We start from the raw sequence: 20988 nt of genomic DNA, 5'->3' as shown, positions 1-20988 counted from the left end.
CGCTTTTTTCAGTTCTCTGTAGCCAGGAAGACTCAACAGGACCATGTGGAGCTGTGTCTGAGCAATATGGCTTCAAAAAATGCCAGAGGCAGATTTTAACCAGGGAACTTCAAAAGAGCTAGAAATGGTCCAAAATGACCAATTACTACAGCTTCTTGTGCTGAGGTCACTTCCCTCAAGGACAGGTAGGCTATTCAAGGCTCCCCACTCCCACTGGTGAGCTAAGAAACTTCCTTCTATCCAAGTAAGGCAATGGACAACACAGGAACTACAACACAGCCCAGGATACAGCAAGGCCTGTAAACTGGTCTAACTAGTTTAAGAGAGGCAGGAAAACAAGGAATATTTTTTTGGTTTTTTGTTTTTAAATAGAAACACACAGAAATGCAGAAAAGGCAATAAGTCAGTAGTACAGGCTAGCACATTTAGTGGGCAGCCAAACAATTAAATTAAACAGCAAACAAACACTTTTCGACTTGAATTAGACTAATTTCGACTAAAATGTACTTTTAAGTGCAGATAATAAAAATGCAGTAAATAACTATGAAAACAGTTAAAGCTTGCTCTAGGTAAGCAGTAGAAGGTAAAACAAATATAAAAAAACAGCAGGATACTTAATCAGGAAAGCAGTCGCTTTTTTCAGTTCTCTGTAGCCAGGAAGACTCAACAGGACCACGTGGAGCTGTGTCTGAGCAATATGGCTTCAAAAAAATGCCAGAGGCAGATTTTAACCAGGGAACTTCAAAAGAGCTAGAAATGGTCCAAAATGACCAATTACTACAGCTTCTTGTGCTGAGGTCACTTCCCTCAAGGACAGGTAGGCTATTCAAGGCTCCCCACTCCCACTGGTGAGCTAAGAAACTTCCTTCTATCCAAGTAAGGCAATGGACAACACAGGAACTACAACACAGCCCAGGATACAGCAAGGCCTGTAAACTGGTCTAACTAGTTTAGGAGAGGCAGGAAAACAAGGAATATTTTTTGTTTTTTTTGTTTTTAAATAGAAACACACAGAAATGCAGAAAAGGCAATAAGTCAGTAGTACAGGCTAGCACACTTTAGTGGGCAGCCAAACAATTAAATTAAAAAGCAAACAAACACTTTTCGACTTGAATTAGACTAATTTCGACTAAAATGTACTTTTAAGTGCAGATAATAAAAAATGCAGTAAATAACTATGAAAACAGTTAAAGCTTGCTCTAGGTAAGCAGTAGAAGGTAAAACAAATATAAAAAACAGCAGGATGTTATATTACTATATTGTATAATTTAGCTATAACTTAAACTTATTTTAACCTGGGTGAGCCTGCAAATGATAAAATGTGATCAGTGCTCTCTCCTTGTAAACAAAATAAAACAAATACAATGACTGAAAATATTTCTCAGTGTATAAACTGTCAGCCACTAGAATGCCAGTGTCTGGCTAGTAGTAATGGTAGTTTCCAGTACTTAAATTTATCATGTTGTATAGCTATTGGTTATTTGAGAGCCAACAATGACTAACAGTAATACTAGGTGGATTATGGATACTGCATATTCAGAAAGGCTACCGGGGAGTGCAGACACAACAGCAGACTAAATTTTAATCCGAAGTGAATCTCCCCTTAAGCATATCTTGTTTGTTATATGTATGTTAAGCTCAGTGAGCATTAGTATTAGGTGATTTATAAACCCAATAACCAAGTAGGGATAGTGCTCAGAGGAAGCACAATAATCCTTGATATTAACCTGATCTTGCTAGTTATGATAGCACCAGGGCTGCCTTATAGTTGTAATAACCATCTTATGAATTCCTTAGTATACCTGAGAAGTATACATGACAGTACGGAGTACTGGCCAGACTGAACTATAAATGTATTATGGGCTGTCCTCTCATATAGAACATGACAGCAGTGAGAGACAGATAAAACAGCAGAAGAAATATGTATGACATTGTTTGTACTTTTTTGGGTTCCAAAAGTTGTAACATCTTCTCCAGTGTTAAGCTGGGGTTGGATCCTACATTTTTGTTATGTTTGTTTATGTCCCCCTCATTTCCTGCTTCCCCTAAGGGGATTTTATCTAAACCCATTTATCCATCTTTAAGAAAACACAGCTTATGCGCTGGTGATGTTTGAGAGATATCTATTTGGTTATTGGGTTTATAAATCACCTAATACTAATGCTCACTCAGCTTAACATACATATAACAAACAAGATATGCTTAAGGGGAGATTCACTTCGGATTCAAATTTAGTCTGCTGTTATGTCTGCACTCCCCGGTAGCCTTTCTGAATATGCAGTATCCATAATCCACCTAGTATTACTGTTAGTCATTGTTGGCTCTCAAATAACCAATAGCTATACAACATGATAAATTTAAGTACTGGAAACTACCATTACTACTAGCCAGACACTGGCATTCTAGTGGCTGACAGTTTATATATTGAGAATTATTTTCAGTCATTGTATTTGTTTTATTTTGTTTACAAGGAGAGAGCATTAATCACATTTTATCATTTGCAGGCTCAGCCAGGTTAAAATAAGTTTAAGTTATAGCTAAATTATACAATATAGTAATATAATATAACACTGCATAACACATGTAAAAACTGTAGAAGAATGTTTAAAAGAAGTGGGATATGGAGAATACAATGTAAAATACAGTTGTTATATGTCATGTAAATGTGGTCCTGCCAAAGAATGAATATAGTATATACAAGTGTAGAGGAACATGCTATCAGTAAAGAAAACAGAGGTTGTAGAATACTGAGAACTACAAAGAGTGCAGATCATAACACAAGCTGATATCAGATATATAGTAGGAAATGGTTAAGGCAGATGGGGAAGCAGAGAATATGTGTAAAATCTGCAACATCTACTCCAAAACCAATTATTGTTTACTGTACAACCCACATTCTGCCTCTCAGTAGTCATCTTGCGATTAGTGCTTTTGTTTTGCTCATGGTGAGAGAAGGAGCATAGGAATATTGGATGGCACAGTGGTGCAGCCATTTGCATTGTTGCCTCACAGCATGAGATTCTCTGGTTCAATTCTTGGCTGGGGTGCCTTCTGTGTGGAGTCTGCATGCCTTTCCTGCATTCCAGTCGATTTCCTCTGGTTGCTCCAGTTTCCTCCCATGTTACAAAGACATTCATCTGGAATGTTTATCCCTGGGCCTCCACTGAAAACTGGCTCATTGCAAGTCGGAATTTCCTGGTAAATGAATGTTAAATAATTAAATTATTTCCTGGGGACTGCTGATCACCATAAACCCTAATGCCAGTTTGGAATGTGTGCTTATATTTTGCTCCTGGTGAGAGAAGGAGCAGAGTGCATAGATTCCTGTTTCTTTCTAGATGGGAAGTGAACGGCTGTGCTTGCTCTTCCTGACTGGTCTGGTTGCTATTCAAGGCATCTACCAGGAAAAGGCTACAACAAGTCTATAGACCCTTACATCATATGAACAAGACTGTGGATCACCAAGCAGGCTGTGGCCAACTTCTCATAGTGAGATTGGTGCTACTGTTTTGCTTCTGGTGAGAAAAGAAGCAAAGGAGCATTGTATCCCAGCAAAGTGAAGCTGTGGTGAGACTAACACTAGCAGTAGTCATACAGTAGCTATTCAGGTGACTCTCCTCTTTTCATCATTCTTGACAAGCTAATTCTTTCTTTTCAGTAAGTACTGCTTGATTTGCTTCTAACTTCAGAATATCTGCCTAAATACTTTATCCATAAATCATAAGACTGTACTTATTACTTTCCCCTCAAGTGTTTGCAGTGCCCTGTATAAGCACAGACACTTTCAGTTGACATTTTTCCTGTAAAAAATACCTAGTTGCACATAGGACAACTAGTTTGCAGTGATGAGCACTGCCCAGAGCTGCAAACTGGATACTCCTGACATTACTTTATATTCTCACTCCAATTGTCTAATCAATAAAATGATCTGATGCCACAGATATGAACTTTCCCACTATTTCCATTACCACCTTTATGGATATTGACATCCTGAGGCAATGTAGAAATTGCCTCATGTTTACCGACAACCAGGTAATTCTCACACAAACTGATATGGTCTGTGAGAGATGTATTTACACAATGTCACTGAAGGCAAAGCTCTCACATAAAAGTACTCCTAATGTCAATAAGATTGTCAGTAGTACATGCTCTGCACCCATCACACACAATTCAAAGCAGAGATATAGACACAAATATGCTGAGATACTTAACCTTCCTAAACCCCAAAAACCTTCTAGATGAAGCACACATAATAAATACACTCAGTAACTCAGATTGCACTCTTTCAAAATAACACCTGTATCAACACATACAGATGCATCTCATGGAGTCTCTACTTCTAAGCCCATAAGGCAAGCCACCACACAATCCAATATTCTAGTCATTGGAGACACACTGATGTCCCTCTCACCAGCCTGGGTAAACAGAGTGAGTCACTGTTAGTTGCTTATCAATGACAGGAGCCACCACATTGCACATGGACTCAGGTCATTGGACCACAAGTACCTCTATGACTCAGTCATACTCCATGTGCGTGTAAATGACTTGAGATATACGTCCCTAGGCTATATGAAGAGAAACATCAGGGAGCTCTCAGAATATGTGTCCCAGGCTGCTATTAGCCTAGCATTGAGCAGCATTTTACCTTCTCCAAGGATGATGCCACAATATGAACAAAAGATGACTGACTTTAATAATAGGCTTAATTTCTGGTGTCATTCTAAGGGGCTGCAATATTTGTCAGCATGGAAGGAGATGGTAAACAGACCACACTGCTTTGTTGGGGATGGTCTGCATCTCTCCCCTCTAGGCTTTCAAATATTAGCTTAAACCATAGTGCCAAACTGAAAGTACTTCTGACATAGCAAATTAAAACAAAAAAAAAAAATTTAAAGGTGGTACTACTCAATGCTAGGAGTCTTTAAAAAAATCACTATCTAGAAGCTCTCTTTACCCTTCAAGTCACTGAGACATGGTTTAAAGCCACAGACAGCACACTGACACTGCAAGGTTATAATGCCTTCCACACATTTAGACCAGGTACTACACAGACAGGGACAAAAGGTGGAGTTGTCTTGATTTACATCAAAAATAACATACCTCGAGGCTGGTCAAATAGGACAATGCACTTGAGTTTCTCCACATTCAAATCCCCACAGACAAAATCCAGTACCACTTCCTTGCAGGCAAAAGGTCCCCCTCTATGAACCAGGATACCCATACCATGTAATTAAACTTAAGATAAACACTCATCATCCAACCCAATACCATATTTACAGGCAACTTTAATTACACCACTATTAACTGGGTATCATATACAACACCAAACGTACAGGCACAGAGATTCCTGGATTTTATAAACACAAGCTTCCTGGACCAGATTGTGAATCCACTGACAAGTGGTGTAACCATACTGGATCTGGTCCTCATTAATATGGGAGAGTACTGCGCACCCCTAGTGTATTGTCTTCTCTAGTAAGGTCAGACCACAAAATGGTATCCTTTAGAGTAAAAATAAAACCTGAAACCCCAGCTAACCTTGGAATATTCAGGAACTACTTTAAGTCTAACTTCCTACTATTATGTGATAATCTGGCAAAATTTCAAGCTCCCATAAACTATGAAAATACCACTGTCTACACAGAACTGTTCACAGAAACCCTGCACAAGCACGTTAATAGCTGCATAGAATCAGCTGCACTCATCAGGAAGAAGTACAGAATTAGCTCAAAAAACAAACCACCATGGTGGAATCACATCTACAGACCCTAGAAACTACAGACCTATAACTCTCATTAGTCTCATATGCAAAGCCATGGAAAGAATTATCATGGAAATGATCAGTAATATCATGGGAAACCTCCAGACACTGCACCCAACCCAGTTTGGTTTCATCAAGGGCAGGTCATGCCTACTCAGCCTGATGGACTTCTTTCAGAAGGTCACCAAAGCAATGGATGAGGGCAAAATCATTCACACTGCATACCTTGACCTGGCCAAAGTATTTGACACAATCCTCCACTCAGACATTATTGACAAACTTAAGAGGTTTGGTGCAAACCCTTATGCCACCTGGAGGAAAGCTAGCTGGCTCATAGACAGGACTGAGGATCTTAGAATTTGGGAGTCCACCCCTACAAACAGGCCAGTCACAAGCAGAGTCCCTCAGGAATTGGTCTTGGAACCACTCCGTTTTCACATTTACTTTTCTAAAGTCAAAGCCAATGTCACTGTCCTCTGGCTAACTAAATTTGCAGATGATTGCAAATTAGGAGCTGTCATAAAATTGCCCACTGACACAAATGTTCTCCAGGAAGGGCTGACACAGACAAACAAATGGCGCCAAAGCCATGGACTAAAACTAAATGTCAAGAAATGCATAATGGTATCCTTAGGAAGTCATTCACCCCTGGAAACTATCATATTGACAACACACCACTAAAAGCTGATCCAGTAGTCAGGGACTTGAGGACACACATAGACAGTATTCTAAACTTTGACCATCACGTCTCTACAGTAGTGAGGAAATCATTCTATGTTGCTCAACTTATAAACAAAGTTATGGCATCTACATCCAAAGAAGTCATTGTTCCACTGTATTCAGCATTCATCAGACCTATTATTGTGTACAGTGCCTCATTTGGTATGCACTTAACCAGGCATATCCAGCAATTAGAATGCCCACAGAGGTTCCTCACTAAAAGAATACATGGCATAAGTAACATGTCCTACACAGACCGACTAAAGGCCCTATTTCTGTATTCTGACTCATTCAGACTGTTGAGGGGAGATCTATACCTTGCATTCAGGGCATTTTCAGATTCCACTCTTATGGACCTCTTGCACATCCGCAAAACAAACAGCACCAGAATTACCCATTCTAAACTATTAAACATTGTCTGTGATATAAATAGGACCTGCTGGAGAGACAGGTATGTATACTAGAGACTACCCCTTCTCTGCAACAGGGTCTCCATCAACGTGAAGCAGAGTTTCACCCTAACGCAATTTAAATGTAACTTGGAAAATTGGATGTGGAATAGGAAATTTATCAGCCAACACTTCAAATCAGCAAAACCATTTATTTAATATTTAATATTATTTCATTAAGGAACAGATCGGTTTTGGCAACTCCATGCCTTCATCAGTGCTAAAGTTCCAAACAACAATGCCACATTTAAATATACAAGTAATAAAAGACCATTAAAGAATCACCACTCTTTTAAAGAGACAGCATCTCTTCATTGAGCCTTGGTGAAAATAAAGCCCCCAATCTCACTATCCAGTAATATTCCTTATTATTCGGATATCATGCCAACCTAACCTATTACATGAAGCTAGATCAATTCTGTCAATAATAGTGAAATTAAACACAGCAGAAGGATGTTTCTGGACATGTTTATATAATGCATTAGACAGGTTGTCATTTCTCATGTCATTCATATGTTCAAAAGTCCGAGTTTTAAGTTGTCTGGATGTGGTCCTACATAAAAAGCTGAACATGTGTGAGTAGCTAAATAAACTACCCAGTCAGAACAGCAAGTACCAAATCAAAGGATATCAAAAACCTTGGGAGTATTCCTAGATCTAAATCTTAAGGACAATAAAATGTGGTTATTAATTCAGCAGACAAAGATGGGGCTGTGGTGGTTTGGGACTGGACTGAAATGCCACCTTTCTAATGTATTATATAAACACGTCAAGAAACATTCTTCTGCTGTGTTTAATTTCACTATTATTGATAGGATTAATCTAGCTTCATGTAATAGGTTAGGTTGGCATGATATCCTGAATAATAAGGAATATTCCTGGATAGTGAGATTGGGGGCTTTATTTTCACCAGGGCTCAATGGAAGTGGTGCTGTCTCATTAAATGGGTTGTGATTCTTTAATGGTCTTTTATTACTTGGATATTTAAATGTTGCATTGTTGTTTGGAACTTTAACACTGATGAAGGCATGGAGTTGTCGAAACCAGTCTGTTCCTTAATGAACTAATATTAAATATTAAATAAGTGTTTTTGCTGATTTGAAGTGCTGGCTGCTGTTCTTTGGATTCATCATTTTGCCTTTGCACTTGGCTGTACCTGCACGGACGTTTGTATTCAGTGGCTGATTTATACTGTGCTGTTGGTTCAGCAAACAGGATTTGTATCCTATTTATCATGCTTTCTTCATTGATTTTTGTTCAGAGACATTGTGCCATTGGATTTGTTTTCCACCATCCTGGCTTTTTGTTTATAACCACAAGATTTGTTGGCTGCTGGGAATCTTCCATTCTCCAGGTGCTACAGACTTGCTTATTTTGTGCATTTTGGTTCTGTGGTTATGTTGAACTGCTGGATGAACATTTAACAGGAGAACATTTTCTTAAGAACATGGTTTATGGGGGTGTCTGTTTGTGAATACAGCTGTTTTTCTTCATGGCTGGAATTCAGACCCCCCCCCTCCTCTTTTTGTTTCTCAAAGTGGTGCCTTCCTCTGAACCTGTGCTACACTGTGCTATAGAGATTGTTGCTTTATGTTTCTACATACATTTTGGGGGCCTACTGCACATTATTTTAAAGCAGACGGCTGGAATTATTCTGTGAATTATCCCATTATGGACTTGTTGGGTTTAGTGAGCCGTTTGTCTGCTGATAAAGATGACATCCACATTTTTGAGGTGAGAATCTTCCTGATGTTCGTCGTCTCCCATTGCTGCAGTCCTGACAAATGGGTACTCCGCTGCCCACCATCGGCCCGAATACCAAAGGGCTAGATCCGGCGTCGGTCACAGGCGCCTGAGACTGACGTAAGTACTTGTCAGTACAAATGCGCATGACCGACGCCATAACCTCAGTCTTTCTTGCCGCATGGTCCTCAGCAGAAGCAGTTTTTGCAAGTGCCGTTCGGCATTCTGGAACTGTCGGTTTTCGAGTTTCAGACCGGATACCAAGTTGGCTAAGTACCCTGTTGGGAACATTTTTTGTCTTTTTCTTGCCTCAGTATTGCCGGATGTCAGAAAAAGTTAATAACTGTATTTCTTGTGGGAAACAGATTCCTCATAGGGATTACCATTCACTCTGCATTCCTTGTTTAGGGCCTGAGCACGATGTTGTTGGGTGTCGCTTTTGTGCTACTTTTAACAAGCGTACTATCAAACATCGGTTGGACTGTGCTAGGCTAGTGTTTGGTAAACGTTGTAATTATAACATGCCGTCGGATTCTCCGATGACTGGTTCTTCTAAGAAGCGCAAAGATAAGTCTTTGCGGTCCAGACAGGATGAGGCGTCCACTCCGGACGTCGGTTCTGTGGAACCACTGTCTGCTTCAGTGGCTCCTTCTGACAGTTTACCAGTGTGTCTAGGGGAGCCTTTGTTGCTGCAGGAAGTGGCTTCTCCTGTGTTAGGCCAGGCTGAGGGTGCTTCTTTGTTGTCAGTGGCTTCCTCCCCTCATAGGGTAGTTGGACCTCCTCCTTCTCAAGGCAAAGGCCATTCTAAATCTAAGTCTATCCCTGCTGGTGCTAATCCCCAGGGTCCAGCTCCTAGGAAGCACATGTTAAAGATGGCTGAAGATTTGATTACTTTAATTAGGGGTTCCATGCCCCCCCCTGTGAAGAGGCCCAGGATAGACACAGAGTTGGAGGGTCTGGTTCAGTCTCCCAATGAGTCAGATTCCTCTGTGGAAGAGCTTCAGGATTTCCCTCCCTATTCTGATTCGGAGGCTGAGGACGCTACTCCCTCTGCATCCCCTCCAGAAGATTTTTCTTTCTCTGAAACTTTGCATTCCATGAGGGAACATTTCCAGTGGGATGGCCAGGATTATTCTGATTCTCGTAAAAGGCTGAGAGAATTCTTGTTTTTGCCTCAGCACAGGCCTTTGGCTATTCCCCCTGTACTGGATGTTGTTCAGGATGTCTTTTCTGAGGCTGCCCTTAACCCAGATTCTCTGCCCCCTGCCCCAGTTAAACCGGATAGATACTACAGGGTTCTGGAAGCGCACAAGTACTTGTATAAGAGTCCTAGGGCTGATCCAGAAACTATTTCTCAAGGCCCCAAAGGTGTTAAGGCTTCTGTGGTTAAGAATCCGGTTCCTCTGGACAAGGATGCTAGGGCCCTGGATAGGTGGGGTAAAAAGCTGTATACCTCTTCTACTTTGGCTATGAGAGCTTTAAATTGTCAATTTCATATGCTCAGGTATCAGAATTATTTGCTAAGTCAATTGAAATGTAAAGTGGATGCTTTGTCTGAAGGTGTTGACTGTAAGGAGCTTCAGGATTTAGTGCATGCTTCAGACCAGGTTGGTAAGCATTCTTTGCAGTGTGGTTTTGATGCTTTACAAGCTTCTTCCAGGGTGGCTGCTACTAGTTCTGTTGTTTGCAGACATGCCTGGCTTAGAGATCAGTCCTTGTCAGAGCATGTTAAGGCTCGCATTATGGATGCTCCTTTGCAATCTGATGTTCTTTTGGCCCTCCAGTGGAATCAGTTTTGAAAAAATGGAGGAAAAAGCTAAGTCTATGCAGACGGTAAAGGACTTCTTACAGGTTCAGCCCCCTAAGTTCAGTAGGAATTGGCCTGCTAGGGGATGGTCTTTTCCCTCTTCGGATTTTCATTCTAGGGGCAGGTCGAGGCGTGGTAGGGGTAGGGCTTCCTCTCAGGGCCCTGTTACTTCTAGGCCTTTGAATTCTTTTACCCCTTCTGCTGGGGTGGGCAGGGGTCAGTCCTTTCGGAAGCAGTCCCAATGACCTGTGTCTTCAGCTGCCGGACTCTGCTTTGCTGGCAGCTCCTCTAGGAGGAAAACTGGGACTTTTCAAAGGGAATTGGCATTTGGTTACCCAGGACAAATGGGTATTGGACATTATAACTCGAGGCTACAAGTTTTATTTTCACACATTCCCTCCTTTCAAAGGTATGCGGATGTGCCTCATCAGCAAAGACTGGAAGCGCAGGCACAGATTTTTCTCTGCTCCGGTTGGGAGCAATACAGGCAGTTCCTTCTGTGGACAGGGGCACGGGGTTTTATTCCCGTCTTTTCTTAGTACCAAAGAAGGGAAATACTTGGAGGCCCATTCTGGATTTATCCATTCTAAACACCTTTCTGGAAATTCCGAAATTCAAGATGTTGACACTGCAGCAGCTGTTGCCTATGCTAGGCAGAGATCACTGGATGGTGACTTTGGATCTCAAAGAGGCCTATCTTCACATTCCTATCAGGCCCAGTTGCAGGAAATTCCTGAGGTTTCGGACTGGGACTTTGCATTATCAGTTCTCTGCATTGCCCTCTGGCTTATCTACTGCACCCAGGGTATTCACAAAAGTCCTGGCTCCAGTAATAGCTTTTCTCTGGCTCAGGGGAATTCAAATTTATCCTTATCTGGACGATTGTTTGATACTGGCTCAGGGCAAGCACGAACTTCTTCGACATCTGCAGTATGTGATGACAGTTTTCAGATGCCTAGGGTATTCTGTGAACGAAATAAAGTCCAGTCTAGTACCCTCACAGGAGATGTGTTTTCTGGGTGTGAGACTGAATACAGCTACTCAGATGGCATCTCTTACCTCGGACAAACAAAGAAATCTTCACCTATACTTCCGACAGCTATCCGTAATGTCCAGGCTGACTGCAAGGACAGTCCTTCAAGCCTTGGGGTTCATGGCATCTTGCATTCTAGTACTTCCCAATGCCAAACTGCATATGAGGAAGCTACAGTGGTATCTCAAAAGCGTTTGGACTCAACACAGCCACGATTTGGATACTGTCATTCGGATTCTCCCTTGCATTCAGAAAGAATTTGTGTGGTGGGCTCAGGAATGTCACCTAAACAAGGGACTCTCTGTGACCCAACCGGAGGCAAGTCAGATATTAACGACAGATGCCTCGGAGTCAGCCTGGGGAGCTCATTTCAAAGGAAAATGGATTCAAGACCTTTGGCCCCCGGAGTTGCTTCACTTGCATATCATCATGAAGGAGATGCTGGTGGTACAATTTGCCTTAAAAGCATTCAAGGATCTACTTCGACCGGGACTGGTGTTGATTCGAACAGACAACACAACTGTCATGTGGTACATCAACAAGCAGGGGGGTACTCATTCTTACCCTCTTTGCAGACAAGCAATGCTGTTATGGGAAACTGCTTTGGATCTGCACATCACTCTTCGAGCACAGTTTCTGCCAGGAGCACAAAATTCGTTAGCAGATGTTCTGAGCAGACAGATGGTGGATCCTCACGAATGGAAGTTGGATCCTCAGGTATTTCATCAGTTGACCATGGCTTGGGGAACTCCAGACATAGATCTGTTCGCTTCTCCTCTGAATTCCCAACTGCCTCTGTTTTGCACAAGGCTGTTTCATCCGAAAGCCTGGAAAATAGATGCACTATCCTTCAGTTGGAGCAACCTTCACGTGTATGCCTTTCCTCCTCTGCCTCTTCTTCCACAGGTCCTGTTGAAAGTCAGGAGGGACAAACCTTGCATGATCCTTATAGCGCCGGATTGGCCTCGTCAACATTGGTACCCTCTGCTGAGGAGCCTAACTCACGGGACACCTTGGCCATTACCGCAGATTCCTCACTTATTGTCTCAAGTAAACAATCATTTTCTCAATGTCAGGGTGCAATCCCTACATCTGACAGCCTGGCGCATTCAGTTTTAGAGGATGAGGGCCTTCAGCTCCCTCAACAAGTTTTGGATGTCCTTTTGGAAGCCAGGCATCCTAGTACTCGGAAAGTTTATGCTGATAAATGGAAGAGATTTTTTCTTTGGAGTTCAGCTGAAGGCCTTGATGTCACGTTGCCTAATTTGAGTTGTAATTTGCAATATTTGACTATGTTACTGGACAAGGGTTTGTCCTTCTCTTCTATAAAATTGCATGCTGCAGCTATTTCTGCTCACTATGATGATGATCCTCCTTTGTTTTCACATCCTTTGCTTAAACAGTTTCTTAGAGGGCAAAGAATATAAGACCCCATGAAGGGCTCCTACTCCTGCCTGGGATCTTAATTTTGTTTTGGAAAAGCTGACTCTGCCTCCTTTTGAACCTGCAGCTGCGGCTGAATTGAAGTTGTTGTCCTGGAAGACTGCTTTTTTATTGGCTGTTACTTCTGCTAGAAGGGTATCTGAATTACAGGCTCTCATGGCAGTGGAACCTTTTCTGATTTTTCACCAGGACAGAGTTTCCTTGCGTACTAATCCTACTTTTCTGCCTAAGGTAATTTCTAATGTGGCATTGAACCAATCTATACATTTGCCTACTTTTTATGCTAACCCCCAAATGAAGGGGAAAGAGTTTTGCATTCTTTGGATGTGCATAGGCAGTTACGGTATTATTTGTTCAGAACCAATGAGTTCGGAGATCTCAACAGTTATTTGTTTCATTTGCTGTGGCTTCAAGTGGGAAAGCTGTCTCGAAACAAACTATTTCCAAGTGGATCGGCCATTGTATTGCTTTTTGTTACTCTCATCATGGTAAGGAGGTTCCAGTTGGGATCAGGCCTCATTCTACTAGGGCTACGGCCACCTCTACTGCTTTTTTGAGAGGGGTAGCTACGAAAGACATTCTAGAGGCAGCTACTTGGAGTTCTGTACATACCTTTACAAAGCATTATCATTTGCCTCTTTTTTTCTAGGTCTAGGGCTGGGTTTGCCACTGCTGTCTTACAGGGCATGTCTGCAGCTCCTCCTGCTATTTAGTTAACCAGCCTCCCTTTTTCCATTGCTCTGGGATTCTACCCATTTGTCAGGACTGCAGCAATGGGAGACGAACATAGTACAGTTTTGTACCTACCATAAATGTAGATGTTCGAGGATCTCCATTGCTGCAGTCCTATTTTCCCTCCCTCCTTCCCCCTTTTTCTTTTTAGATTGGGGTTTTTTGGGTGGTGTTTTCTTTTTTGCATTCTGACGTCTGAGGCAAGAAAGACTGAGGTTATGGCGTCGGTCATGCGCATTTGTACTGACAAGTACTTACGTCAGTCTCAGGCGCCTGTGACCGACACCGGATCTAGCCCTTTGGTATTCGGGCCGATGGTGGGCAGCGGAGTACCCATTTGTCAGGACTGCAGCAATGGAGATCCTCGAACATCTACATTTATGGTAGGTACAAAACTGTACTTTTTCAGTTCAGGTACTGTGAATTAGCCTTCTGTTAGTTGTATATATGCTTTTAAAAAGTTATCTGCTGCTATCAAGAATTTAAGAACAAATGTTTGGCACCTTAAACTGTTTAAGGGGGTTGTCACCACAGGGGCTGAGTTTGTATACAACCCCTGGTTAAACAAACAGATTTAAAACTGATTCCTAAATGGTATCAGGCCCAACAGGAAACCTCTATCAGCTTTGTGAATATTTTATTGTCCTTTTATGAGAGAACAGTGGATAAAACAATGGCAGAGGTATCTAAGCTTTGTGAAGAAGTGAGGCAGTTTCAAATGTATGATTCCTTACAGGAACATCTTTTTAAGTTAACTAAAGATTTAATGGCCCTGGAAAGGGAACTCAAGGAACGTAAACTTAATTCCAAAAAGATGCAAGAGACTATGTTAACGGTAGACCATTTATTGCACAAAAATCAGTTAAATTTTCTGAGAATGTTGATCAAACCCAGGACAAGGGAAAGAGGAAAAGAACACAGTTCATTCTTAAAAAAACTGATGTTAAGGCTGCAAATAATTCCCCCATAGCTAAAAAGAGGAATTTGGCTAATCCTCTGGAATTAGGAGAAGAGCTGGCTGTAAACACTCCAAAAGAGATAAACGCTTTATTACGGCTGATAGTCCTGAATTAGGATGCAGTTCCAATGCGCACAATATTTCTTCTTTTCAGTTGTCTCAGTCAGAAGTTGATTTATTAAATAAAGGTTTAAATTTGGTTCCTTCTTCTGTTCCAGAAGACATTTTTGTTAAGGATGTCCTGATGTGAATCTTAAGGGCAATAAAAAATGTGGTTATTAATACAGCAGACAAAGATGGGGCTGTGGTGGTTTGGGACCAGACTGAAATGGCCACCTGTCTAATGCATTAAATAAACATGTCCAGAAACATCCTTCTGCTGTGTTTAATTTCATTGTTATTGACAGGATTAATCTAGCTTCATGTAATAAGTTAGGTTGGCATGGTATCCTGAATAATAAGTAATATTCCTGGATAGTGAGATTGGAGGCTTTATTTTCACAGGGGCTCAATGAAGTGATGCTGTCTCTTTAAAAGGGTGGTGATTCTCTAATGGTTCTTTATAACTTGTATATTTAAATGTGGCATTGTTATTTGGAACTTGATGAAAGCATGGATTTGCCAAAACCAGTCTGTTCATGAATGAAATGTTGTGTCTTTCGGCTTTTTCCGGTTAGGGGTCACCACAGCGGAACTCCGGTCTGCTAATGATTGGTAGTTGATTTTTACGTACCGAGTTACCAGCCCTGATGCACAACCTTCAAGGAAGGTACGCCCATTCACGCATGTCTCCACGCAGAAGACGGTCTAGCTGAGAATCAAACTGGACAGCGTCTTACTGTGAGGTGACAATGCTTAATATTAAATATTAAATAAATGGTTTTGCTGATCTGAAGTGCTGGCTGCTGTTGTTTGGATTCATCATTTTGCCTTTGCACTTGGCTGTACCTGCATGGACTTTTGTATTCAATAGGAGCTTCATCTCTGGTTTGGCACCTACGTCTAATGGACACAGGCAACCTGTAATTGGTTCATCTCCTAGGCCACTGCCTGTAAATGTTTCACCTCCCAAGCTCCTGCTCACACTTATCAAAGGTAGCAGAACTTGCCAGAGATTTGGGATGCATGATTAGGCTTAATAAGGTTAGCCTAGTACACACCTATGAACCTATTATGTATATGAGAAGATAGTTTCAGGTATTTAAGTGTGGGGTTATATCCTTCACTGGACAGAAAGTGGCATAGTAGGTCCTAGACAGACCTATGTAAGAATACAAAAGTGTAGTTGGACCGAGTCTTAGTATAAATAACACACAGTGTCAGCTGACTGGCACGTCTTATTGGAAATCCTTCTCTCTGGTTAGGCGTACTTATGCAACAGCCCATTTCTACAAAATTTGTTAACCTTGCTTGAAGCTTTTGATCTCGGAGTTGGCTCTGTTTAGTAATGGGGTAAAGCAGTATATATAAAAACCCACAGTGAGATAAGGCAGTTTCCTGTGTTAGAAGAGTTTCTATCAGAAACTGCACTTCAAGTAGCCTTTTAGGGAACATTCTACATCAGATAACAAAAAGAAAAAGTTGGAGATATGAGGTCATTTATACTGCAGTTGAAACAGGCATTTTCTAAGAAGGTTTCCAAGTCCTTTGCCATTCTAAATAAACACTTCAGTCATTACAACAGACCTTAACAGATTAAAACTATTTTTGGAAGGTCAACACTGCCTAGGTTTTTAAGCACTCAGAGTATGCTACCAGTGTTCTACAAAGCCAGTCCTATGTGTGGATGTCAGCAACCATTCAGGGTTAATTTACAGACTTTCTGTGTGCCGCAAAAGAACTTATTATTAGGGAAACGTTGCTGCTCCTGCTGTTACATTCATAATGTTCAATCAGGATGGTGAGAAATGATGTGAACTCTGTGGATGTCAACCTTCACAAGGTCTTTAGCCTGATTGCCAAGTACTGAAGTGACACCATGTAACACCTAAAACATTTGATTTAATTTCTGTGATATATTATTAAATACTACATTCCCCTTTTCATAGAAAATTAATCCCTGCATTAATATGCACTCATATCATAAAATGAAAATTATTTATTTTGTTTTCATTGGTAGCTATGCATCATACACACACACACACACACACACACACACACACACACACACACACGCACGCATGCACACACACAAAGATTTCTAACATTATTTATTCATTATAATCAAAACTGCACAAACTATTTATATATCTATAGGTGTAAGTGATGATGATAACTCTTCTGGTTACAACAATTCAGCTTGCTTATATGTATTTATCTTGAATAATTATATTTTCTTCCTCCTCTGCAATCTACCATCTTCATCAGAGACAACAAATTATATGCTTTCTTCTGCTTTACCGATCACTTCTCCATCTGGTTGCTGTCTCTTCAGATTTCATTGTAGCATGTCGGTGATTCTCCCTTGATTCTTTACTATCAGTGACATACTATTTAGCCTCTTTCCCATTAACCACTTAGCTAGTGAGAGGTGGAATCCTTCCTATTAACCATTTAGCTAGTGAGAGGTGGAATTCACCAATGGAGTTTTCCTGTATTCCAGAAATACAAGATGACAGCCCTCATAACTACTACTAATGCTCTTTCGCAGCATGTTTTTTTTTCCTCTGAATAGTTTCATCTACCTGTGCATTTGACTGAGGATAACATGAACTTGTACTTATCAGCCTACACTCACGGTACTATTTAAGCTTTTTAAATGCTTGACTCTTAAGGTGTGCTGCTATCTTATACAAAACCATCAAGTATGCCTTATCTTGAAAATATAAACTTTACTACACTTAACACTTGTAGCGTTTTTCTTCTTAATCATTTGAAGACCCAACCATTATAATGCACCTACATTAAGTGCATTGTAGCTTTGAAATAATATAAGTATGTGTCCAGTTTGCCTCGGAGATTGGGGTGCACTTCGCTTGTGAGCAGAACATGTCCTTTATCAGACAACATCTCCTATTATGCACTGTTGTGATATGACATGCAGTCCATGCAGATTTGTGTTAAAGATTATATTTGTGCTGACATTACATTTTAATGTATTGCATCTCTGTCTCTTTCCTTGTACTTCACTATTCCAAGATGTGACTTCCATGCATGACTTAGTACAGCTTTAATTATTAAGCTTTGGGCATGGCTTATTTTCTCCTTTTGTTAAAAGCAACAATGAATGTCTTTACAGACTGATGATTTTGGTCTGGCAAAGTCTCAGTGTAATGTCTTCAGTAAATACATTACTAAATCATTGTGAGTATATTTCTGAAATTATTTTACCTTTTTTTGGAGGGGGTTCTTATTGGTTACTGCATTATTACACAAAGTCCATGTAATTTTTTAATAAACTCTTAATTCTTCTCTGGTAAACACGTTCTGCTTAATATAACTGCCACATGTACTCCATTGTCAGGTCTGCATTTCACCTTCAAGTCATACTTCTGTAAGTTGAGTATCATCCTCTGCAGGTTTGGGAGTGTCACGTACAAAAACCTGAGTATGCTTTGCAAACGTGTATGATCTGCCTCTTCATGTACTTTGTTTATGTAAGTATATTCAAGGAATTTCTCATATCTCATATTGCTCACAACTCTTTCTCTGAGTATATTTCTTTTATGCATTTAACTCTTTTGATACATAGGTCTAGCTTACTTGACATCTTTAATATGATCATAAGTAGCATCCACTTGTAACACAACTGGTTTCTTTATACCATAGCATTTCAAAGTAATTAATTTTGTTACATTTCAAAGATCTTTTACTGTTCATTGTGCAATTCCCAGTACACATCTTGTTATATCAGCTGTTGAAGAGGCATGTCTTTCTCAGTCCTATTAACTACAAACTTTGCCATAATTGCATCATTTTCTTAATTTCATTAACACCTTATTGTCTTTTGTCTGAGACATTTGCATTATTAATCTGACTTTCAATGAGTCCCCCCTCAGTTCCCCTGATGTTAGAATATGGCCTAAGTTACGTCAAATGTGTTACTGTTATTTTATGATTCTCTTTCAGTTCAATTACATTATCCTGCATGTTAGTATGTCGATAAATGTTTAAGTCTCATGTTGCATTTGATACCAAGATTAAAAGAACAACAGTCGTGTTCACAATACCTTCTAAGCCATCAATTACTTGTATAACAGCACCCTGAAATATCTATGGTACTGCTGTAATATCAAACAGAAACGGCATGACTTTGCACTTTCCCACAGGTATATTAAATTTTCATAATATTGAGCTCTCTTTATCTGTCTTTAGCTATCTATCAGATGTCCTGGTTTGCATCTAATACCAAAAAGAACTTAGCATTTGACATGACATAGGCAAAGGCTAGGGCTCCTTTACACAATTTATTTTTCAGATCTTACAGATCAAGCTAAATGTGTGCCTCCTGGTTCACTGCAATGACTACATTATTCACTTATTCAAATGGTGCTATGTGCGTAATAAAAAAAAAAAAAAAAAAAAAAAAAAAACACATTTTCCAGTTGTTTTTTCTCCCCTGCTCATGTATGCTTCAGAACTATGATGTTTTCCTTTTGAGTTTGAATTACTGCCATACCATCTTGACTTGTTGAATATGTTAGCTACCTGGTAAGCATGCCATACCTGTAAATAAATCAATATTGTCATGCAAAATGTTGTTGTTATGGCTTTGTACAGGACTGAAGATGTTTATGTGACTGTGCATTTCTTGCTGTAAATACTGGCTCTTTGCTTGTACACTGACTGTTTCTCACCAAGCCGTTTTCATAAAAAAAAGCAAGCAGCTCAAAATATTTGGTGACTCAACTTCCTGGCTCAGTGATAGTATCTGAAGGATAATCTTTTTGTTTTTATATTCAAGTGTCCATAGATTTAGACTCAATGGCTTTGATCAGTGTCCTAAATATATCATTAATATGCACACTGTTTTCCTTTCAATAATGTTTGGCGCCAATGTTTTAGAATGATTTCTGGCAAAATATATGCTATTTATCATACTCTAAGTCATATAACATATTACACTTGGCACCCCTGCCTGATTTCAATTAATCTTTTCTCTTATTTGTTCAGTGCTTCATTATTTCTGCCTGCAATGGCTATTATTTACCACATTTTCTACAAAGCTGTTTAAATGCTGGAGATTTCTATATCTCTTGCTTATGGCTGTACATAGTAAATGTCTCAACTGTTTTATATTTCCTGTACAACTCACAGCCCTCTTTTTTGTTGCAATCAGTGTTGTAATATGTTCTCATGTTATGCTTAATTTTCACTTCATTATCAGTTCACTTCTTAACCACTTCCATTTTCTATTTTAACACTAACTTTGTTTGTAATTTCAGGTTTCTTAGCCATCCATAACTTTTTGGAAGTTTAGGTCAGATTTTCTTGGAAACCAGTTTCTTGATTAGTCATTTTTATACCAAACAGTATTTCATGATTTATCAATGACATTTAATATGTGTGTGCATGTATGTGTATATGTGTGTGTGTGTGGTTTCACTTCAGAATCCTGAAATATCACAATCCTGAACTTAATCATCCAGAACCCAAAATCCTGAAAACTCAAAATCCTGAATCACAAAATACTGAAAATATACAGGACACAAAAAATGACAATATTCCAGTAGAAGGACACAGAAAAACATATACAGGATAAAGGATAGCACTTTTCATCAAGTATGGGTGGGGAGGCAAGCCCCCTGCACCCCCTATGTGGGGGCTGCAGTCCCCACACCCCCTGCTAATTAAATATATAAACTACAAGATTGCACTCTACAGAAAAAAAATTGCAAACATACCATCACGTGTGTTTATGACTGCCTGTTGTAACCTTAGTAACATTTCCTTTTAACTTGCTATACTACAACATAACAAGCAAAAAATGGCAGAGTTACATCCAGAATATTTATTGCAGAAACACAGTTGCAAAAACACAAAGCTTTTGGATTACTCCTTCTTCAGTGTGATAGAATTACATTCAAATGTACTATTATTTAAGTTAAAATCAAATAAACCACATGATAATAAAGCAGCCAACCAGATAACAAAGACAATCAAAGTAATTACCTATAACATTAGCAAATTCTTTCTTAAAGATCTCTTGCTTAAAGAATAAAGCACTCTCTTAAAGAAATAATAAATTATTTCATTAAAATGTTTTTTTAAAAATTCATTATTTTAAAAATAATTGTTTGCATTTTAGGATGGGTTTAACTGATACCACAGAATTAATACCAGGGGAACTATCAGCTTGCAATTTAATAATCCATTTGTATTCTGTCATCTCTAAGTCATTAT

The sequence above is a fragment of the Protopterus annectens genome, chromosome 10.part0 (genome assembly GCF_019279795.1).
Source record: "Protopterus annectens isolate FY-2018-M chromosome 10.part0, PAN1.0, whole genome shotgun sequence".
In the NCBI taxonomy this organism is placed as follows: Eukaryota; Metazoa; Chordata; order Ceratodontiformes; family Protopteridae; genus Protopterus; species Protopterus annectens.
This window is presented reverse-complemented; position numbering follows the sequence as displayed.